Consider the following 15,663-nt stretch of genomic DNA (forward strand, 5'->3'; position numbering starts at 1 on the left):
TACTCTTCATTCTTATTAATTAATTAATTAATTAATATTTTTAGCTCCCACATATGAGTGAGAACATGAGGTATTTCTCTTTTTGTGCCTGGTTTATTTCACTTAACATAATTTTCTCCAAGCTCATATATGCTGCTGTGAATTGCAGAATTTCATTCTTTTTTCAGGGCTGAGTAGTGTCCCATTGTGTATATACACCACGTTTTCTTTATCCAATAATCTGTACATGGACGTTTGGGTTGTTTCCATATCTTAGCTATTGTGAATAGAGCTGTGATAATCATAGGAGTGCAGGTATCCCTTCGTCATGATAATATCTATTCCTTTAGGCATATTCCTGGTAGTGGGATTGCTGGATTGCTGGCTCTATCTGTAGTTGTTTGAGGAACACCTTACTGTTTTTCATAATGTCTATACTAATTTTTATCCCTACCAACAATGTGTAAGTGTTCTCCTTTCTCTGCATCCTTGCTAGCATTTGTTATTATCTGTTTTTTTGGTAGTAGCCAATCTAACTGGAGTGAGATGATACTTCTATGTGGCTTTAATTTGCATTTCTGTAATGATTAGTGATGTGGAGTATTTCAAATAACCCAATTAAAAAATGGGCAAAGGAGTTGAATAGGCATTGCTCAATGGAAGATATATGAATGGGTAACAGACACATGAAAAAAAGCTCAACATCACTCAGCATTCGGGAAATGCAGATCAAAACCACACTGAGATACCATCACACTCCAGTTAGGATGGCTAAAATCCAAAACACTGAGAATGATAAATGTTGGTGAGGTTGCAGAGAACAAGGAGCCCTCCTACACTCTTGGTGGGACTGCAAAAAGGTGAGGACTTTATGGAAAATGGTAAGGAGGTTCCTCAAACAATTACAGAGAGATCTACCATATGACCCAGCTATTCCAGGGCTGGGTATATACCCAGAGGAATGGAAATCATCAGGTCAAAGGTATTTCATTTTTTTTTTTTTAACAGCACAGTAGTATTCCATTGTGTAGATGTACCACATTTTCCATATCCACTCATCTGATGATGGGCATTTGGGCTGGTTCTAACTCTTGGCTATTGTAAATAACACTGCAATAAACATGGGAATACAGGTATCCCTTTGACATGATGATTTCCATTCCTCTGGATATATTCCCAGCAGTAGAATAGCTGGGTCAATGGTAGATCTATCTGTAATTGTTTGAGGAACCTCCTTTCCATTTTCCATAAAGGCTGCACAATTTTGCAGTCCCACCAACAGTGTATGAGGGTTCCTTTTTCTCCACATCCTCACCAGCATTTATCATTCTCAATGTTTTGGATATTAGCCATCCTAACTGGAGTGAGATGGTATCTCAGTGTGTTTTTGATCTGCATTTCCCAAATGCTGAGTGATGCTGAGCATGTTTTCACCTGCCTGTTGGCCATTTGTATGTCTTCTTCTGAGAGATGTCTATTCAGCACCCTTGCACATTTTTTATTTTTAATAATTTTTTTATTGAAACCTAATTGGTTTTATGTATTTGTGGGGTACAGAATTGAATATCAGTACATGTATAAAATATGTGGTGATCAAATCAGGATAATTAGTATACTCATGTTTACAAAACATAATCAATCATTGTGACCATTAGCCAATTTCTTGCTAATGTACCTCCCCCTCTCCCACTTCTAATAACCACAGTTCTGTTCTCTTTTTTGAAAGTTCGGCATATTACTGTGATTATTTTCTTTTCTTTCTTTCTTTTAGCTCCCACTTATGAGTGAGGACATGTATTATTTCTTCCACCATATTCAACATTGGAGTTGTCTATGAGTGCCTGCATAGCCTAGGTGCTGAGGTGCTTGACAACTACTTGCCAAACTGAGTGACACTGGGTTGGGTTTCAGGGGTTGTGGATGAGGTCTTGAGCTCTTGAGAGAAGCATTGGAGTGCTTTGCTGCTCCTCAGCTAGAGTGGGAGACTCTGGGCAGGCTCGTTGGGGTTGAGATTAGGACCTTGAATTCTGAGGGAGACAATGAAATGCTCAGTAGCTCCTCAGCTAAAGTGGGCAACTCAGTGGAGACACTGGGTCTTCAAGACTGGGCCCTGTACCACAGAAGGAGGTGCTGGGGCCCTCTGAAGCTCCTCAGCCAAAGTAGGTGACATTGGGCGAGGTTGCTGGGGCCATGGGTGGGACGCTGGACCTTCAAGAGAGATGTTGGGGTGCGCTGCATCTTCACCATTGAAATGGGCTGCTCTTAGTGAGTTTGCTGGGTTCATGGGTGGGGCCCTGCACTCTCAAGAGGGATGCTGGGTTGCTCTGCAACACTGCTGTTGGAGTGGACCACTCTGGGCAAGGTTGTTGCCGGTTTGGGCCAGATCTTGTGCCCCCAAGAGGAATGCTGGATCACTCTGCAGCTCCTCAGCTGGAGTGGGCCAACCTGGGTAAGGTTGCTGTGGTTGTGGGTGGGAGCCTGAATCCCCAAGAGAGGTGCTGGGGACTCTGCAGCTGCTGAGATGAAGTGGGTCACTCTGGAAGAGGCTGCTGCAGTTGTAGGCAGGCCCCTATGACCCCAAGTGAGACACTGGGTCACTCTGAAGCTCTGTAGTTGGGGTGGGCTGCCTTATGCAAGGTCTCTGGGGTTGTGGGAAGACCCCTGTTACCCCAAGAGAAATGCTGGATCACCTTGCAGTACTCCAGCTTGGTCATTTAAGCATGAGAGGGCTCCCTGGAGCTGTAGGCAGAGCGCTGTGCCCATGAAAGAGTTGTGTGAGCCCTCCAACATCCTCCTCGCTGGAGTGCACAAGTCTGGGTGGGCCCACTGGAACCACAGCAAGATTCAGTGCTGCTGTTTGAGGTGCACGGGCACTTCACTAAAGGAAAAAGGGCCGCTGGCAGTGGCAGAAGGCCCAGATCAGTCAACTCTTTGGCTCTGGAGTGTGTGCACCTTTGTGTTCTTTAGAGAAATTCTGGGTCCTTCTGGAGCCCCTCTGCTGGGGTGGGTAGGCAGGGGTGGACTCACTAGAGCTATAGATAGGGCTCTATGCTGCTGAGAGAGCGGTGGGCCACACATCCCCTCCCAGTTGGAGTGCACAGTCTGGGAGGGTACACTGGAGCCATGACAAGACTCAACACCACTGTGAGAGGTGCATGAAGAGAGCAGAGCTGCTGACTATAGCAGAAGGCCCCAATCGGAGAGCACCCTCTGTCCTAAGGGTGACCCCCTTGCTGTGCTTAACCGCCTGTTCCCAGGGTGCAGGATGCTGCATGGACTTTGCTGCTGGAGATCTGGTGCAATGATGAGGCCTCGGAGCTGTGGAAATGCCAGGGCTATTGGGACCCAGATCAAAATGCTCTGATCCCAAAATGGTGACCACTGGGGCAGCCTGGGACCCAGGAGGTAGGAGGGCCCAGTGTGAAATACCTCCCCAGATTAGTACAGTTATGTGATCTCCCAGCAGCTCCCCACACTGTGCTGATGGCCTGCAAGGGTCACGCAGCTCCCTTGTGGCTTGGATTACACGTGTCTGCAGCGCTGCACTCATTCACCTTTCTCCATCAGGCAGAAACTCCCCCTTCGTCTGTGCTGCTCCTGGGGGGATATCATGGTGGAGGCCAGGTATTTTCTTCTGTTCTCTATGTGGCTATCCTGAGTTCCTATGCTCAGCAGCATCTCTGTTACTCCTTTGATGTGTTCCAACATCCTCCTTTATTTTTATCCAAATGTAGTTGTGTGTTCAAAGTGGAAGAGACAGGTGGTGGATCCTTCTCATAGACCATCTTCCGTGCTTTACTTGTAACTAAACAGTATTTTTTATTTATTTATTTTTATTAGCATATTCATTGTTATAAATAATACTTATTCTTTATGCCCCTTATCCAATCTCTCCCCTTCCCCCTCTCCCTCTCTCCTTCCCTTTCCCTTCCCCTCCCCCCTCTAGTAACCATACATTTGTTCTCTCTGTCTGACAGATTAACTGTTCCTCTGTTGGTTTGCTGCCTAGGTGATCTGTCCAGTACTGAGACAGGTGTGATCAAGTCCTCCCCTATTATTGTAAAGCAGATGCTTCTTCTATTACTCTGGAGTGTGCTTTGTGGAGAGAGAGGATCTCTTCTGTCTCTCTTTCTTTTTTGGTCTCTGCTGGTGCCTCTCCTTGTGTCATCCAGTCCTTCCAGGTTTTATAGGTGTTCTTTGGTGGTGTTAGACCAATTAATATCAAACTTCATCTCTGATCTGTGGGTGTTTTGTTCTTTCTTTCAGTTCTGTGTTGGATTATTTGCTGTTCCCACCACTTAAACTCTGCATTGGAACTAATTTGCTGTCCTTTGCTTACTTCTAAAATGGAGGCGCTTCCTGTCGGGACCAGTACTTGAACCCTGTGGTTGAACTAAATTTCTGCTTTGCTGCTGATTCCCTGGGGAAGGCTTTTTGTGCATCTTTGGTTTTAATGGTTGACCTTGTATGTACTTCCAGGTCTTGTGAGGTCTGGTACACCTGGGTTGTATGGAAACTGTGGTCTGGGCCTGAATATTTTCAGCAAACCTCACCCCTTGCAGTTCTGTATTCCTGACCAGTCTCCACCGAGTAGGCCTGTGCTGATTGGAGGACAGATCAGCTGTCCTTGCTGTGCCCCAGATTTCCCCTGGTGGGCCTGTCTCTCCCACCACTCATGCTCCAAACACTTCCCATGGGGTGGGCCATGTGCCAGTCCCTTGCCATGACTCACTGGCCTCTGAGTGGCTCCTTTTTTCAGGTGTCTGTGGTTCCTCACTCCTGCGTGGGTCCATGGGAAAACTGTTAGTGGTCTTGCTAGCATGTGGGCCACCAAGGCCCTCTTCTCCCCTGTCTCCTCCAAGCAACTTCATGTGAACGATACAGCTGCGGCTTTTGCCAGCTCTTGCTCTGTGTGCTTACCAGCTCCAGACCTGAACTGGCTGGAGCTCAAAATGGTGGAACCCAATTCTTTCTTTCTCTCATCGTGGCTTCTCCTGCCTTCATGCACTCCGTAGGTCTTTCCTCCTGTAGTGGTCCCAGCTCTAGTGGTCCCAGCTTGTCTGTCATTGCTTTTTAATAATTGTAAATTAGTTGATTGGAAGTCCATATGTTATATTTTCCATGCAGCAAAGTATGACAGAGTGGTTAATAAAGTATATTATATTAAGATACAGTTTAGCACTCGATCTGCCTTGCAAAATTGTTGCTAGATGCTGAGCAGGGAAACTGGACTTCAGTGTGCAGGGTAGCATTATGAAACAGGTCACAGAAGTTCTCAAAGACCTCCAAAAGCTCATCTGATGAATTCTCAAACAGCAATCACCTCTGTTGTCACCATATTGTACACCACAAAGAAAGATGCCTGTGATGGATTGGTGACCCTCAATGTTACTATGTCCTCACCAGTATACTTAATAAACAGATGATTTTGTCCAGAAGCTGCATTTTCCATATGCACAACTGCTGCAGTTGGTCAAAATACTGGAAGAAGCCCCTTGGCCATTGCACTACCATCTTGTTCTGCCTGGCACCACAAGTATACGAACAACTGGTGTTTCAGGGAGTGGATGAAAGGATCCCTAAAGGGGTTGGTCATGCCTATATGACTGTCCTGCTGTACCTCAGGGAAAACAGCTGACACAGTGAGCAGGTCATCCTCATAGCAGAAACATTCAATGATCTGCACATCAATGAAAGTGCCTTCAGGAGTCACCTCATAAAAAGGAGGGTGAGGCTCATCTGGGAGATAAGCAGCTGAGCCCACAATGACACACCGGCAGTCGTCAGTGAAGAGGCTACACTCCCAGTTCAGGTGCTCACTCTTGGCCACTACACTGGTAATGTGTAGCAGGACAAAAAAGCCTTTCAAAGAACCAGCCCCAGATGTTGACTGACCATTGGTCATTGCCATTGGAGGGATATCCCCCTCATATCCCTGTAGTAGGTCCTCTGTTGCCTGGAAGGCCTGGTACTTATAGATTTCAGGAGATGTCTGGTCTTGCCTGATCTGATCTGCGAGCATTCCAAGTGGTGAATGACATTTTGGTTTTGGATTTTTCGAGGTTTGATGGTGGAAACATGATGATCCATTATCACATTTCTGTTGAATGTGGGCTCAAAGGGCTGGAGCGAGGGATGCCCCAACCTGCTCCTTGGGCACCTCCCTAGGCCCCACCCCTGCCATGACTTGGGATCCTGGCACCCAAAGCTAGATAGTATTGTTTTAAATGGCAAAAGGTAGGAAACAAAATGAGTCCCCGTAAACAGAGAAATGGCTGATTAAATTCTGATGAATTCTTACTATGTATTATCATACAATCATTAAAAGGAGTGAGATAAATTAATACTGGGAAGGATGTCCAGGGTACTCTTAAATGAAAAAATAAACATATGTATATGTGTGTACATATAAACTCATTCTTGAACATCAAAGAGAATTCCCAACTCCTGTATGTATACATACACGTGTGTAAATAAAATTAAGTATATACACATAAATATATATTACATATATGTGTATATATGAATATATGAGCATGGAGAAGGATACAAAAATATACACAACGTTGTTTTGTTTTGTTTTTAATTGCTAGAATTAACATTTATTGGATGCTTTCAATAAGCCAAGCACTGTGCTCAGGCTTTTACGTGCAATATTTCAGTTAATTACCTTATTCTATTAGGGTTTAATTGCCTATCCCACTTAATCATCTAAATAACATTTCTTTTTTTTTTTTTTTTAAAGATGACCGGTAAGGGGATCTTAACCCTTGACTTGGTGTTGTCAGCACCACGCTCTCCCAAGTGAGCTAACCGGCCATCCCTATATAGGGATCTGAACCCGTGACTTTGGTGCTATCAGCACCACACTCTCCCAAGTGAGCCACGGGCTGGTGCTTCAATAATATTTCTTTTTAACAGCCTCACTGAGATATAATTCACATACAATAAAAGTCACCCTGTTAAAATGTACAATTAAGTGGCTCTTAGTATATTCACAGAGCTGTGCATCTATCACTACTGAGCAAATGCACCTGTTGCCTGTTATCAGAAGCAGAAGTCCGAGCACTCCTGCCCTCTGTGTCTCAGTATCAGACTCACAATGGAAAACACAACAATGTCAAGCACTGAATGGAAATGATCTGCTCACATAGAGAAGAGGAAGAGCAAGGACAGCTTCAGTGGTAGGTTTGGTTCCATTGGCCAGTGGATCCCTCCCAGATGCCAGGCAATTGGCCTACATTCACCCATATTGTAATGCAGCACAAGGACACTGACCCATCTCTGCAAGGAACAGATCCAGTAGTGCCAGGTGTCTGATGTTCTAAGCAGAACCAAGTGCACATTGAAACTGAAAGAAGGAAGTATACTCACACAAAAAGTATAAGCCCAGCTTTTGTTATTATATATAAGAAACCACCACCTAATCCAAAGTCCAGAAGATTTATATCTAATATTCTTCCAAGAGTTTTACAGTTTTAGCTCTTACAGGTAGGTCTTTAATCCATTTCGAGTTTATTTTTGTACGAGGTGTATACACACATTGTTAACAGATTGTTAACATTGGTAACTTGGTTGAGAGAAGACAGACATTAAGCATTTAAGTAGCATTTATGAACTTAGATGGTAGAAACCCTGAAGTAAGAAGAACACATCCCAGTACAAACGAGGTGGAATGTCCCAACCTAGTTGGGACAGAAGAGAGGATCTAGAACTGTACAAGAATTAGTCCCTTAGCCATAGTTATTAAGGGTCATTACTAGCTCCTTAGGGAGGAGAAACTGGAGTCAGATACCAAACCCCACTGTGTATCTTTTATATGTATTTTTATATAATTATGTATGGTAAAGTGTATAAAATTCTCAGTTAAAAAATGTCTTGGACATAAACTGATCTAAGAACATATTTAATTCATCATCCTTTGCATCATTAACACTACATGATGTAAATGTATTTCTGACCATAATAAAGAGTGAAATGAGTAGGCACTCACTTCAGAATGGAGTGTATGTGTTTTCAACCATTTTGAATGATCAGGTAGAAAAAGAGATGTACAGGTTGTGAAAGACAGACTTCATCCATTTGATCAGGAGTGAGGTGTGGTGGCCACACTAGACTCAGATTTCTTAAGCCAACATTGTATACCTTATTTTTGGGAAAGTTTCTCCTGTATATTTTAGACCTTTAGCCAACACTTTCCTATGAAACCTATGTTTAAGCAAGAATACTTGGTCTCTATAGTAACATTTGGTAATGAAAGCAACTCTTGTAGCTGAACCTCCGTCACTGTGACGATGACTACAGTCAAAGGAATTCTGGGAAGAGGAGTGGATTCTTCACCTCCCGAACTCTTGCATGCAACCATCATTGAGAGACTTTTCATTCCGGCTGGATGACTTGGCTTACGTAGTTCCCCAAGTTGAACATTTGGCAGGTTCGCTCACTGGTGACCAAATGGTCCTTTTAATAAACTCTGCTGATCATTGAGCAATATTTCTTCATCTGCTTTGACTTTTTAAGTGATTATATGTGAGTAGTATCTCGTGGGAGACTGAGGAGAAGGATGAGGTTTTTTTTGTTTGTTTGGTTGGTTTTTTTTTACCTTTTGGAAAGGCTGCTCATTCAATTTTTAAAAAATTGCCAGAAAACCCAATTGTTTACAAATTTCTCCATTGTGTTCTGTTTATTTGCCAAGAAAAATCTTGCACCATACTAACTTGTGTTAATAAAACAAATGGCTCCTTTCACAATACAGCTCAGTGTATTTGTATATTTACTTGAGTTTTCCAGCACTGCTTCGGAGGAAAGATTCAGCTACATTTGCACATGTTTTGTTTCCCTTGTGTGTAAGCTTTGACCTCCCACACTAGCTCCCAATGAACCCACAGACCAAGGATTAGTTGTAGGCATTTTGTTAAGCTTTCAGTTGGATAGAGTTTTGCTGGATTCCCTGAAGCAAAAAGGATGTTTTCAGAGAGTCTGCTAATTTAAATATCTAGGTGAATCACTAGTGAACAAATGACTACGGACTATGCTCCAGAGTTCCCACATTGCGAGGAAGACCTGAAGATTACTGACACTTAGTTGGCCATTATTTTATTTGTATAGGCTAATAAATAGCAACTTGTGACAGACTCACAAACATAGTGCTAGGCTATTCAGCTTGTTTGGACTGGAGGCAGACCTGTGCTGTCCATGTAACTGTCTATGCTTAATTGACTATATTCCCTAAAAATTTCATGGTTGGTCAATAAAAAATGTGGAAAATATTTTTCAGAAGTTTCAAATAATTTACAATTTATATAGTATACTTCTGCAAGGAATTGAAAGAAATTTCAACAGCCTCACACTTAACTTTTTATTCCTAACCACTTGTTAGTTGGGTTACCTTGGACAGATGACTTCACTTCTCTGACTTTTGGTTTCCTCCTCTGTAAAGTGAGGGTAGTAGTATCAATTTCATAAACCTATTGTGAGAACAAAATAAAATAACATGATAAAACATCTGGGACAGTACCAGGCACATAGTAGACTTTCTGTAAATAGGAGCTGCTGCTATTATTATTATTGGTGTTATGATTAGCATTGGCTAGGATGATGTTGGTCATTTTCATGAAAGCAAGTGATAGGTGAGTGAATCTGGATAAGAGTGAAAGAGAACATAGGTAGATTGTTATTCTGGTCCTTGATACACCAAGGAGGTCTCTGGAAATAAAACCGAGAGGTTCTGGAGGCACGCCTGAACACTTCTTACTCTTCCGTGACCCCGGCGTTTCATTCATAGCAAGGACAATTTGTGATATGTTCTAACTTGGGAATGGAACAAGTCTTGAAGAAGTTTTGGAAATCTCAGTTCTACTCTGTGAAATAAAGCATTATGCTTCCAGGGACAGTACTCAGTGTGTTGTTCCCTGGAGCGTGGCCACGTCTCACCACACAAGAAAAAGGCCAACCCGAATCACCTATACCTTCAGGTGAAATTTTTAACGTAAGCCTAAAATGTCGCCAGTGTTTTGGCCAGTGTAGGAAGGAAGGTTCATAATTCATTCTTCGTATTGTTGTCATTGAAGGACAGAGGAACATAAAAACCTCAAGAGGCATTTTAAGTCAGCTGAACTTCTCTTGATGTCCGGTTTTCTCCAGTGGCCAGTGAGACACGGCAATAGCGAAAGCAACAGTGGTGGAAAAGCCAGGGCAATTATTGACTCTTTACCACATGGAGGCAAAGTGAAGGGCAGCCACTAGTGATTTTGAAAAATCACCTTGTCATGTCAGAACACGTCATGTACAGGATTCTCAAATAGAGTAGTTCTGAGAACAGTGAGTAGGTTTCCTAGGTGCCAACTTCACAGCACACACATCACCCCAAACCATGATGGAGTAATGACTGCTCTTGTGGCACAGGGAGTAATTTTTCCCACTGCTAAATCCAGTGAAGGATTTTCTTCTACAGGTCTGCATGAAACTGCCTTCTAGTCAACAGAGAGTTGGGTCCAGATTAAAAGCGTTATTTGATGGTGCCACTGCTCATCTGTCATTGGTGTGAAATATTAAGATATCAGCTTTCAGGATGCAAATTATAAATACTTTTATGTGTGGGAAATTTTCAGAACATGGTCCCTAACAGATAGATATAAACTCATAATAAAGCTATTCTTTCAGGTTAACTTGAATATTTAGGAACTTGGGGACTAAAACCGTAACATAGTATCTCACTTATAGCATATGCATGTTTGCCTCCAATATAAAATAAACCCATCTATTAGTGACATCAATGGCTGTTCTCCGAAGAATTCTACAATCTTCATTTCAAAAGCAACTCTCAGAGCTCTTCAATCCTACATCCTCATTTTATAAGCAGTGATTTTGTTACTTGCGGATTTATTAATTTACACCTAGTTAATAATCTGTGACACACCTTTAACAAGGCAAAGGACTTAACATGAATTTTTTACTGAATTCTGTCTCTCTCTCATTCTTCTTCTCCTTAGTTTTTCTTTATTTTATTTTATTTTTTCCCCGTGTGAGTTTTAAACTTATTGTATCTTGCTGTGTTATGTTTGTTTTGAAGCTGTCTCAAATCCTTTCTGGAATAAGTCATACTACCAATAAACAAATAAAAAAAAAATATTCATTTGTATAATTGGACCACCCAGTTGAAACATGCTGGTAGTTTTTCTCCTTGAAAGGGTAATAGCATTGTTGTTATTTCATCATTCCCCCTTCCTTTCTTTGAACCTATTATCCTGTGGCTTTGAAAATTCCCATGGAGGAACAAATAGTCTATTTGCTTCTAGAACTGCCAGCAAGCACAAGGAAATTGTATCAGGGGTAGCTTGTGTATAAGGAGCAAAAGCATGACCTTAAATTTTCTGGCTTTCCTGGGCTTTTCCATGGGCTGAGGCCTAGGTCATATCTTACAAGGTATTACATCAGTCAGGGAATTGGCTGTTGGGAAAGTCCTTCATCCTTCTGTGAATGTCGCCACAGCTCATCATGTCGAACTGGGAGTATGCCCTTGCCAGTGTGGAATGGGTCACAAAATGATGAAAACAATACACCAACTTGGCAGATTTCAGTAAATGGCAGGAATTATAATGTGGTCTCCCTTTAGTAATTATTTTAACATTCACTTAAACTCAGTAAGAGAAAAGGAAAAAATGATTTAAACACCAGACAATAGGGCTGTAGAATGAAAATGGAAATTGCAGAGGCTTCTCTCTTAGTTCATCTGCCAAACACCTGTGAAGTTACATTTTAGTCATGTGTCTGGGTCAGGTAGGAACTGGCTGGTTTCTCACAATGGTGTTTCAGAGGGGACATCACTGAGGAGGTGAGATGCACAAGAGGCTAGCGATCATTTCCTATGAAAGGAACTAAGGATGTCAAAGTAAATTGGAAAGGATAGAATCTGGGCAGGCATGTGGGGCTTTGGCTTACACTTCAGGAAAATGTTGTGTCTAGTGATTGCCCACAGTTACCAAAAGCTGAGGAAAGGGGGCCCCACTAGACAACATTTGAATTTCAATAAATTTTACTGTTGAACCAACATCAGGAGGTGGGTTTTCTTTTAAAAAGTTCTCAATAAAAGTCAAGTAATCACTGAATTCATTATTCTACAGACATCTGCATTTGAAAAATAGTTAAAATTCTTCTCATATCAATGGATTTAAATGTTATTCACTAGTAATTCTTTGGGTCTTTGAAGCTTTCAGCTAAAGTTTTGGTCTATGACTCAATGTTACCTTATGTTATTGACTATCTGTTGCCATCTCATGTCAGGAAGCACTTCATCTACTGAAAGTATTTAAGATATGTTATGCATTCCTCTCAAAGGAAAAATTATTTTAATGTGTCTTGTTTCAACCAAGCTTGTCTATTTGTATTCATTTTAGCATTTTTATTTGAATCATCATCGTAGAAGGGGTAATACATGACAAAATGAAATAAATTACTGAGATATACATTTATTTTGAATTTGTTTTTATTTCTCTCCAAGTGAAGTCTACCCCTTATTTATGCATAATGATAAACATTATAATAACTTTTGAAATAGAAGTGCAGATATTTGTTTTAAAAATTCTCATGTCGTAAGGAAATATTTTATTCTCTCTTGATTTGGGGGGTTACTTTTGATAAACATTTAATAGAAGACTCAAATTATGCTCTAATTTCTGAATTAGGACATGCATTTATTTAGCAACTACTTGGGATCAAAAATGAAGATTTTTTTTCTCTTTTAGAGCACTTCTTAAACCCAATGTAAACTGCATACTTTTTAAATACTAGTGAAATCAGATTGTAGGGAAACCAAAATAGTTAGGAGGTCCTTTTCATCAGTGAGGCTGGTAATTAATAATCTATATTACTTTCTGGTTTTGTATTATACTTACTCACCTATGTGTGAAGTTAATACAGCCATTTAACAATCTCAGTAGTTACATTCTACATGGGGAGGTTTAATTCTTAGTCTTGGTGCTTTAATGATGAATGTGGTCTGGTGTTGCTGACACCAGCAAGTATTCTTTTCATCACCCTGAATTCCTTAATAAGGATAAGTAAGGGTTTTACAAATAGAAATGTTTTATAGAAAGATATTTACCCCTTACAATGATTCATATGCTCACTAACACTCTCCCCCAAAGTTGCAAAACAATGGTGGTTGAAAAAGAGACTTAAAAAAAAAGCAATGATGTCTCTTTTCATATTTTGCTTTTGTATCATCCATCTCACAGCATTTCTTTTGGTCTGTTTAATCTTAAGTTATGGAAACATTGAAATCTCCATGAGTTCTGTAGAAGATAGAAATATTTAAATAAAGCTGTTGTAATTTGGGGGTATGATATTTATACCACTCCATGAATATTGCTTTTACTGTATATTTAAACAATGTATTAAGGATGAGTGAACTGACCTACACAATGTCAGCTTGACACAAACCAGAGGCAGACAGAATGAGGGGCCTGACACTATATCTTCCACTAGAATATTGTACCATTTGCAAAAACACTGCATATTTCACTATTCACACAGCAAATGACCAATGGTGAACTCTGAGACAGAAATGATTTAGAGATGTTGTGTAGAGGTATTGCTAAAACTTAATGTAAAGACCTAAGTCTTCCACATTTAGGAATTTCACCTTTGATGTTAAGATTGGAATAAAAACTGCAGAAGACTGTAGCAAGATTTCAAAAATTGTCTTAAAGTATTTGTAAGGGTGAAATATTTAATGGTTATGTAATGTCAATTCCCTGCAAAGATCAACATTTTTCTTGTGAAAGCTACACTTTATATTGCAACAACAATGAAAACCCAACTCTAACAACTGTGTTTCTACACATGTGGTTAGGGTACACTACTTGAATCATTTAAAAAAAACCCCAACTTTACAAACTGGTAGTATTGTTTGCCAGAGGAAATAGTTCTCAGTCAACTTTCTTCTCAAATCACTTTAACTATAACTCATGCTTAAAATGGTCAGCTGGATCCTTTTTTCTGCTTGATGTGGAAACTATTTCTAGGCCTCTCATCATTTCTTGCTTAAGTTGAAGGGTTGGCTGTGGAGTTCCATAATGTCTTCTAGTTCGCGTCTGGATTTAGTGGTAAGCAGCAAACAAATGTTAGGTCAGAAGGGAGTAGGATCAGAAGAAGGCAGGGCTGGGAGTAAAGCAACTAACAAGATTTTTAGGGATAAATTGGAGGTTAGAGTCTCAGATGTTAGGCCAAAATGGACTTTTTTGAATTTTGAGAAGGAAGTTTGGGGCGGACATTCAGAGGTTCAAACTAAGCGGAGGTTATAGACAAATCCATGGTGAGAGGATGCAAAACTCAGTGTCTGAGGCAGCCCGGTAGAATGGAGAAAATGGATTTATTTTCAGGGATATCAGACAGGGTTTAGTACAGAGGTTTAGGTGAGGCTAGTGGGCATAGGAAAGAATAATGATTTTAACTAGGGGCACTAATCAAGTGCAAGGAGAAAGACAGGGCCCAGGAGATGAGGGGAAATTTTCTCAAACCTTAAACAGTTAGGTGGGTTCATATAGTTTCATGTTAATCCTAGGACAGGGATAATAATCTCTCTTTTATTGTTTAAAAATAGTTTTTTCTTGGTGTGAGCTTAACTAAATCCTTAATTAGGCCCTTTTAGTTTTATTAATCTTTTTTGTTTTCTATATAAGAGAAAAGAGGAATAGAGGGGATGGGTTGCTGCAATTTGTCCATGAAACATTGTAGCCTGATCAAGGTAGGGGCTTCTGGGAGAAGAAGGGGTTTGTTACACAGGACCAAGACTCATTTTCTACAATTGACCTCTAATTTTGCCTGGGAGAAGAGACGCTCTTGGACCACTCTGAAGCCAAACTCCCGTTTTCCCTTGCATGCTCCTCTGTTAGTGGGATATAACCTTACTTGAAAAGGTAGAACTCAAATAAGGAGGCATAGAAGATGGGATCAATTTTTTAAAATTAATTTATTGTTATCATTACTTTTTAAATTCTAAGATGTTGTTGCAGAGCCGTTGGGTCAACCAAGGCGCTCCTCTCCCCTGCAGTCTCCAGGCAACTTCACACAAAGGGCACAGCTGCAGTTGTTGCCAGCTCTTGCTCCATGTGCTCAACAGAGCCAGGCTTGAAATGGTCGGGGCTCGAAATGGTCCGAGCAGTTTTTTCTTTCTCTCGTCGTGGCTTCTCCTGCCTTCCTGAGCTCCATAGGTCTCTCCTACTCTTCGCCTGAGCTCTAGCAGCCCAGCTTGGCAGTTGTTGCTTTTTTAATAGTTGTAAATTGGTTGATTGTGGGAGAGAGTGATGCTGGGGACTGTCTATTCCACCATGCTGATCTGGAAGATATGGGTTGAATCTTGAAGGACTTTGGTAAGCCTTGTTACCATGTGTTTGTTAAATAATAATGAAAGATCTGTGATGTAGAATTTAGTATAGAGTTTGGTTTATATTGTGGTATAGAATTTGATAGATGAGAAACAGTTTTCTAGAGACATCTATACATTTCAGCCCACAGATAACCATGTTCTACTCAACAGTAATGCTTGGCTTGGTCAGCTGAAATTTGTTTTGCTTTCTTCAGTTTATGGGTCAACATAGAATGAATCTTTGTACTGTGTGTTATAAAATGAGTGATGGGTGGAGCAAATATGGGCCTGGGTGAGTTAGCATATGTTTAGCAGAG

General features: G+C 40.9%; 1 pseudogene; it reads right to left on the reverse strand.

The window, feature by feature from the left end:
* Positions 1-5,154: 5,154 nt before the first annotated feature.
* On the reverse strand, positions 5,155-6,069 carry LOC134370479 (DET1 homolog; annotated as a pseudogene).
* Positions 6,070-15,663: the final 9,594 nt, after the last annotated feature.

This window comes from Cynocephalus volans, chromosome 2 (genome assembly GCF_027409185.1).
Source record: "Cynocephalus volans isolate mCynVol1 chromosome 2, mCynVol1.pri, whole genome shotgun sequence".
Lineage (NCBI taxonomy): Eukaryota > Metazoa > Chordata > Mammalia > Dermoptera > Cynocephalidae > Cynocephalus > Cynocephalus volans.